This window comes from Myotis brandtii, unplaced genomic scaffold (assembly GCF_000412655.1).
Source record: "Myotis brandtii unplaced genomic scaffold, ASM41265v1 scaffold83, whole genome shotgun sequence".
Taxonomy (NCBI): domain Eukaryota; kingdom Metazoa; phylum Chordata; class Mammalia; order Chiroptera; family Vespertilionidae; genus Myotis; species Myotis brandtii.
Window position 1 is genome coordinate 6,760,228 of NW_005371371.1, and position 6,626 is coordinate 6,766,853.

The following is a 6,626-nucleotide window of genomic DNA, read 5'->3' on the forward strand; positions in this document are numbered from 1 at the left end:
ATATACCTGCATACCCCTTTCAGACAAACATAGTGAGTCAACAGAGAAGAAAATGGCTGATTTTTAAAATCCTGTTTTCCCATCTGAATAAATCAGACAATAGGAAGGGTTTAATAGTTTAGTATGTCCTCAGAATTTTCTGATCAACCACAGAAATCAGTGTTTGAGATGAGAAAGATTCCGCCAACGTTTTTGTAATTTCCTTATTGTAAAAAGTGGAGCTATGGAAGTTCATCTATATTTTTACACTAATATTAAAATAGTGCCAACCTTTTATGTATACATTCGTGTTTCCTTGAAATATAATTATTCAATGTGAAATACCTCAAAATTGTGCCTCCCCCATTACAATAGCTAATAAACAAAACTGGAAAAAATAAAAATGCCCATCAATATTGAAATAAATCATTTATGGTATGTTCTTACAAATAAATTCTCTCAGTAATGAAAATTAATGAGCCGCTACTACCTATAACAAAATAAATAATTCTCAAAAATTAGTGTTTAGTCAAATTAAAATGTCAGACATAAAATAAAATGTAACATATTATTCAATTTATATGAAGTTCAAAAAATAGCAAGCCCAAATTATATATGATGGCATATTTACATTATCATTATTAATTAATATAATACAATTGTTTTTATGTTTTAGCTGTTTATATTTTATCACATTTACCATTTCATTGTTCTTCATTCTTTCCTCTGTCTCCAGCCCTCCATATGGGGTTCTTTTCTCTCAGCCTAAAAACACCCATGATGTTTCTTCATTTAGTATGGGTCTGCAAGTGATAAATTCTTCCTGCTCAGTTTTTGTTTGTCAAATAAATATTTTAATTAACATTAAATTTGAGGTAGGAAATTTTAGATATAGTGCAGGTTTACTTTAATACATGAAATATGTAATTCCATTATCTTTTATCTTAGATATTTTTGTTGCGTAATAACCAGCTGTCAGATTTCATATCTTATAGCTTTTTTGTTTGTTTTACCATATGATTAGATGTGGCTTTTTTTTTCTTCTCCTTTTTCTAAAAAAAATACATATTTTTAGATTTTATATGGCTTCTTGAATCTGTAAATTGATTTCTTTCATAACATTTTAAAAATCTGCCATTATCCCTTCAAACATTGCTCTGCCTTCCCATTTTTCTCTGCCTTCTCCTCCTGGGACTGCAATAACCATGTGGTAGAACTTGTTACTGAACACCCTATAAATCTGATGTCTATCTTTAGGTATTTTCTATCATTTTGTCTTGGTGCTTCATTTCAACTAGTTTCTTCCTATCTATCTTCCAATTATGTCTTCTTCAGTTGTGCCAATTATGCTGCTAAATAAGTCAATGGATTTCTTAATTTGAATTACTAATACTTAATTTTTGGAAATTTTAGAAATATTTCCCACACTATGATAAACTTTTTTTATTAAATTTATTAGGGTGACACTGGTTAACAAAATATAGGTTTCAGGTGCACAATTCTACAACACATCATCTGTACACTGCATTGTGTTCACCACCCCAAGTCAAGTCTATATCCATCATAATTTAAGCCCCTATACCAGGGGTCCTCAAACTATGGCCAGCGGGCCACATGCAAATTCAAATATTTTATTTGTTCCCGTTTTGTTTTTTTACTTCAAAATAAGATATGTGCAGTGTGCATAGGAATTTTTTCATAGTTTTTTTTTTTAAACTATAGTCCGGCCCTCCAACGGTCTGAGGGACAGTGAACTGGCCCCCTGTTTAAAAAGTTTGAGGACCCCTGCCCTATACCCTTCTCCACCTATCCCCAACCCCCTTCCTTGGCAATCACCAAATTATTATCCATGTCCATGAGGTTTTTTCTATATATCTTTTCTTTTATACTCCATCCCTGCCAACTTCCAGCCCTCTCCACCCCTATAGATGTCAGTTTGCTTTCTATGAGTCTGTCTCTATTTTGCTTGTTAGTTCATTAGATGCCACATATGAGTAAAATCATATGGTGATCTCTTTCTCTGACTGCCTTATTTCAGTTAGCATAATGCTCTCCAGGTCCATCTATGCTGTAGCAAAGTGTAAGATTCCCTTCTTTTTTATGGCTGAGTAGTATTCCATTGTATAAATGTACCATAGCCTTTTTATCGACTCATCTACTGATGAACACTTGGGCTTTCACCAAATCTTAGCAATTGCAAACAAATAACACTACAATGGACAGAGTGGTGTATATTTTCTTTCAAATAAGTGTTATAGGTTTCTTTGGATAAATTTCCAGAAATGAAATCACTGGGTCATAAGGCAGTTTTATTTTTAATTTTTGAGGTTACTCTATATTGCTTTCCATAGTGGCTGCACCAATTTGCATTCCCAACAACAGTGCATGAGGGTTCCCTTTTCTCCACATCATCACCAAGACTTGCTTGTTGATTCACTGATGATAGTAATTCTGACAGGTGTGAAGTGATATTGTTTTCACTTGAATTTCTCTAATGATTAGTGACATTGAGCATCTTTTCATGTGTGTGTGGGCCATCTGTGTGTCCTCTTGGAGAAGTGTCTATTCAGGGTCTTTGCTCATTTTTTTTAAAAAAAATATATTTTATTGATCTTCCAAAGAGAGGAAGGGAGAGAGATAAAGAGTTAGAAACATCGATGAGAGAGAAACATCAATCAGCTGCCTCCTGTACTTCTCCCATTGGGGATATGCCCGCAACCAAGGCACATGCCCTTGAACGGAATCGAACCTGGGACCCTCCAGTCCGCAGGCCGACGCTCTATCCACTGAGCCAAACCGGTTTTGGCTGCTCATTTTTTCTTTATCCTCACCTGAGGAAATGTCCATTGTATCTAGAGAGAGATGAAGGAGTGGGGAGAGAGCAAAAGACGGAGAGAGAGGAAGAGAGAGAGAGAGATGTGAGAGAGAAACATCGATTGATTGCCTCTTGTTTGTACCCTGAACAGAGATCAACCCAAAACCAAGGTATGTGCCCTGACAGGGAATTGAACCCACAAACTTTTGGTGTATGGGACAATGTTCCAACCAACTGAGCCACCTGGCCAGGGCTCTTTGCTCATTTTTAATTAGATTATTTATATTTGGTGCTGAGTTTTTTATATTTTTTAGATGTTAACTACTTTTCAGATGTATTGGTGAATATGTTCTTGCATTCAGTGGGTTGTCTTTTCATTTTGTTGATCATTTCCTTTGTGGTATAAAATCTTTTTAGTTTGATGTAGTCCTGTTTATTTTTTCTTTTGTTTCCCTTGCCTGAGGAGATACATCATAAAAAATATTGCTACAAGATATGTTTGATATTTTATGTTTTCTTCTAGAATTTTTATGGTTTCAAGTCTAAAATTTAAGTCTTTACTTCATTTTGAGTTTATTTGAGTTTATCTGTATGATATAAGAAGGTGGTCCTAGTTTCTTTCTTTCTTTCTTTCTTTCTTTTTTCTTTCTTTCTTTCTTTCTTTCTTTCTTTCTTTCTTTCTTTCTTTCTTTCTTTCTTTCTTTCTTTCTTTCTCCCTCCCTCTCTCTCTCTCTCTCTCTCTCTCTCTCTCTCTCTCTCTCTCTCTCCTTTCTTTCCTTCCTTCCTTCTTTCTTTTTTTCACCTATTCGACCAATTTTCCCAACACCATTCATTGAATAGACTATCTTTACTCTTCCTCTCTGAAATCAATAAAAATATACTTAAATATTTAACCATTTTACAGATAACAAACTGTGGTTCAGGGAATTTAAAGTGCTTGATACCAAGCTCATATTCAGGTTTCATCATTCTGCTATCAGCAAATATTCTCAATCTCTCTGCTACTATATATTTATTAAAACAGAAAAAATATCCAAAACTTTCTGTCATTTGGTTATTTTATCTACTGAGTAAGTTCCAGAAATAAAAATTATAGCTAAATTAAAATTAGATTAGAAAGTATCTTTTTTGCTGAACAAGCACTTGTCATTATCTTCTGTTCTCACTATAATGCTATGGCTAGATATTTTGATACCTCCATTTAATAATTGAAGAAATAGTCAGAGAAAGACTAGGAAATTTGTTTCAATATCCATAGTTAGATACATCTAGAATAAAATGTCAAATCAAATTAGTGTGACTCTAAAACTTATGTTCTTGATTTTGGTTCTATGCTTTCTCTCATATATATTTTATTTTAGTTTTTATAAGTTATCTACTTTGAAAAGTTGATAATTTTATTTTACTTTACATTTTAAGTATACTTTTATTGATTTCAGAGAGGGAGAGGGAGAGATAGAAACATGAATGATGAGAATCATTGATTAGCTGCCTTCTGCATGCCCCTACTGGGGATTGAGTCCACAACCCAGGCAATGTGCCCTGACAGGGATAGAACTGTGACCTCCTGGTTCATAGGTTGACACTCAACCACTGAGCCACTGTGGCCTGACAAAAGTTCAGATAATTTTAAAGTTGTTTTCCTGGCCTCCTGTCTTCTAAAAAATGAAGAGCTTAAATAATTTAAAAAAAACAAAAACAAAAACAAAATTAAAAATTCTCCCATTCTTCCCTAACTGAATAAATATATTGACTTTAATATAAAATTATATGATAAAAGGGCCCATTTTTAAGGGCATTAAATTTTTCTTGTGGGAAAACAAGAAAATATCAATACATCACTGCTTAAAAAAAAGTGAGATAGGTAATCAGGACTCTTTCTAGAGAATCTCCTATTGTTCAACTATAATTATTTCTTCTAAGATATCCAACTGGAATGTAGGATGGTTCTATCCTACAGCATTCAAAAATACAACCCCTCTTAAAATACACAAATAAAATATATGTCTTAACCTATTTGGAGGGAATGCAAAATCTTGATTGTAAAATTTCTCAAATTATCATTTTTTTCTCCCAAATTGGATTCAATAAGAATGCGAAGGCTTCAGAATCTCTTGGCTGCTGTTTACATCAATGATCCCTTTTAGAACGAGGCTGGAGGGCTGGCATTCCATTGGAAGGGTGTGAGGCACCTGTTGCTACAGCAATGAATTAATAAATAAGGAACCATTCTTGCTACCTGAAGAATTCTTTGACATTTGAATATTTGCTTAATATAGACCAAGGCTATGCCTTGATTTTCCATTTGTGGAAAAGTCGTACTTTATGTCAAAAATTTCTGTTCTGCAAATCATCATATATCATCAGAGACTGTAGAATTTATATCATGGTATCTTCTCAAAGGGAAGAGAAAAAAACCGTTCTTCAGAGGAGTTTTTTCTTTATCTTAAATCTCAATGATCACAAAAATGTCTGGTTTCTCTTCAGTATGGACCTGCATGTTTGAATATATTATTGCCTTGACTTCAGTTCCCTGAAGATGCTTGGACAATGAGAATTCTTCTCTCCACCCAATTGACCGTAATTTGAAATTTACTTGATCAAGACTAAGTACTTTCACTTCCCGGGGTATGAAGAATTCATCAGCACTGAACTTATAAAGCCACTCATCCAAAAAGTGAAACAGAAGAGACTGTAAATCATCTCCCTGGGTTTCTACTTCTATTGCTTGGAGAGGGTCCACCGTCTCAGTATCTGTCATGTAACCAAACATGGCCATCGCCCATTGCTCGATGGGTATCTCCCCATGGGTGTAGCTGGACATCCACTGTATGATCCAAATACTCGTACTTCTGATTGACTGGAGGATACTTGGCCTTGGTCACCTTCTGTTTCTCATTCAAACAGTAGTCCCGAATGTCTTCCTCTTCCTGCACCATGACTCTTCTCATATACATTTTAAAATAAACAGTTACTAAACTTATAATATTTTATATTTATTTTCTTATTAAGATATTTCACTTTTTACTGAAGGCATTAATCTACTATAAACACAATGTCATAATAATATACCACAAACACGTGTTGATATACAATATTTATATTAAAATGCTAGCATTAATCAAATTCTGTGAGTTCTCTTACAGAGTGAGTGCCTCATTGGCTCTTACAACCAAAACTTAGCCTTAAGGTGGCATAATTTTTAATTTCGATTCAAGCCTAAGGAGGAAGCTGCACTAACTCATCTTTTCAAAATGTGCTTAGAGTATGTTTTTGAAAAACAGTCTGTTGTATGTTTCATAAGTTCCCTGAGAAGACTAGTATATTCAGATAAATTTCATATGACTCTAAACGTGGTTGGTACAAGATTTAAAATAAGATTTTTAAAGGTATAATTTTTCATTTAGGTTATCTTTCTTAAAGTCTCTGAGACATGAATATATGAAAATTTGTGATTAATAAGAGGTGCCTTTATACTCTAAAATCAATTAAATACACTGAAACATAACTTGATTTAGAACATATATTTTCTAATTGCTTTCTACTTTATTTCAACAAGTCTTGCAAAGATCAGATGTTGAGCAATTGACATGTGTTTATTTAGCTTCTTCTTGCTTCAAGATCTTTCGGAAACAAAACTGTCTCTGGTAAGATGTCTCCTACTCACTAGAATTCCAATTTCCAATTCCTTTCATGGTGGGCCCTCCTTCATTCTTAGAGGTTTTGCCCTGTTGTCGTTTCTTTGAAAACCCTTTCAAATTCATTCAACTCCTCACTAGCTGACCTTCATCTTAGAGGACCCCTCTGATGTGATTCCCCAACACAGTCTACA

The 6,626-nt window shown here is 33.9% G+C and overlaps 1 pseudogene; it reads right to left on the bottom strand.

Moving 5' to 3' along the window:
- Positions 1-5,240: 5,240 nt before the first annotated feature.
- Positions 5,241-5,733, bottom strand: LOC102246532 (annotated as a pseudogene).
- Positions 5,734-6,626: the final 893 nt, after the last annotated feature.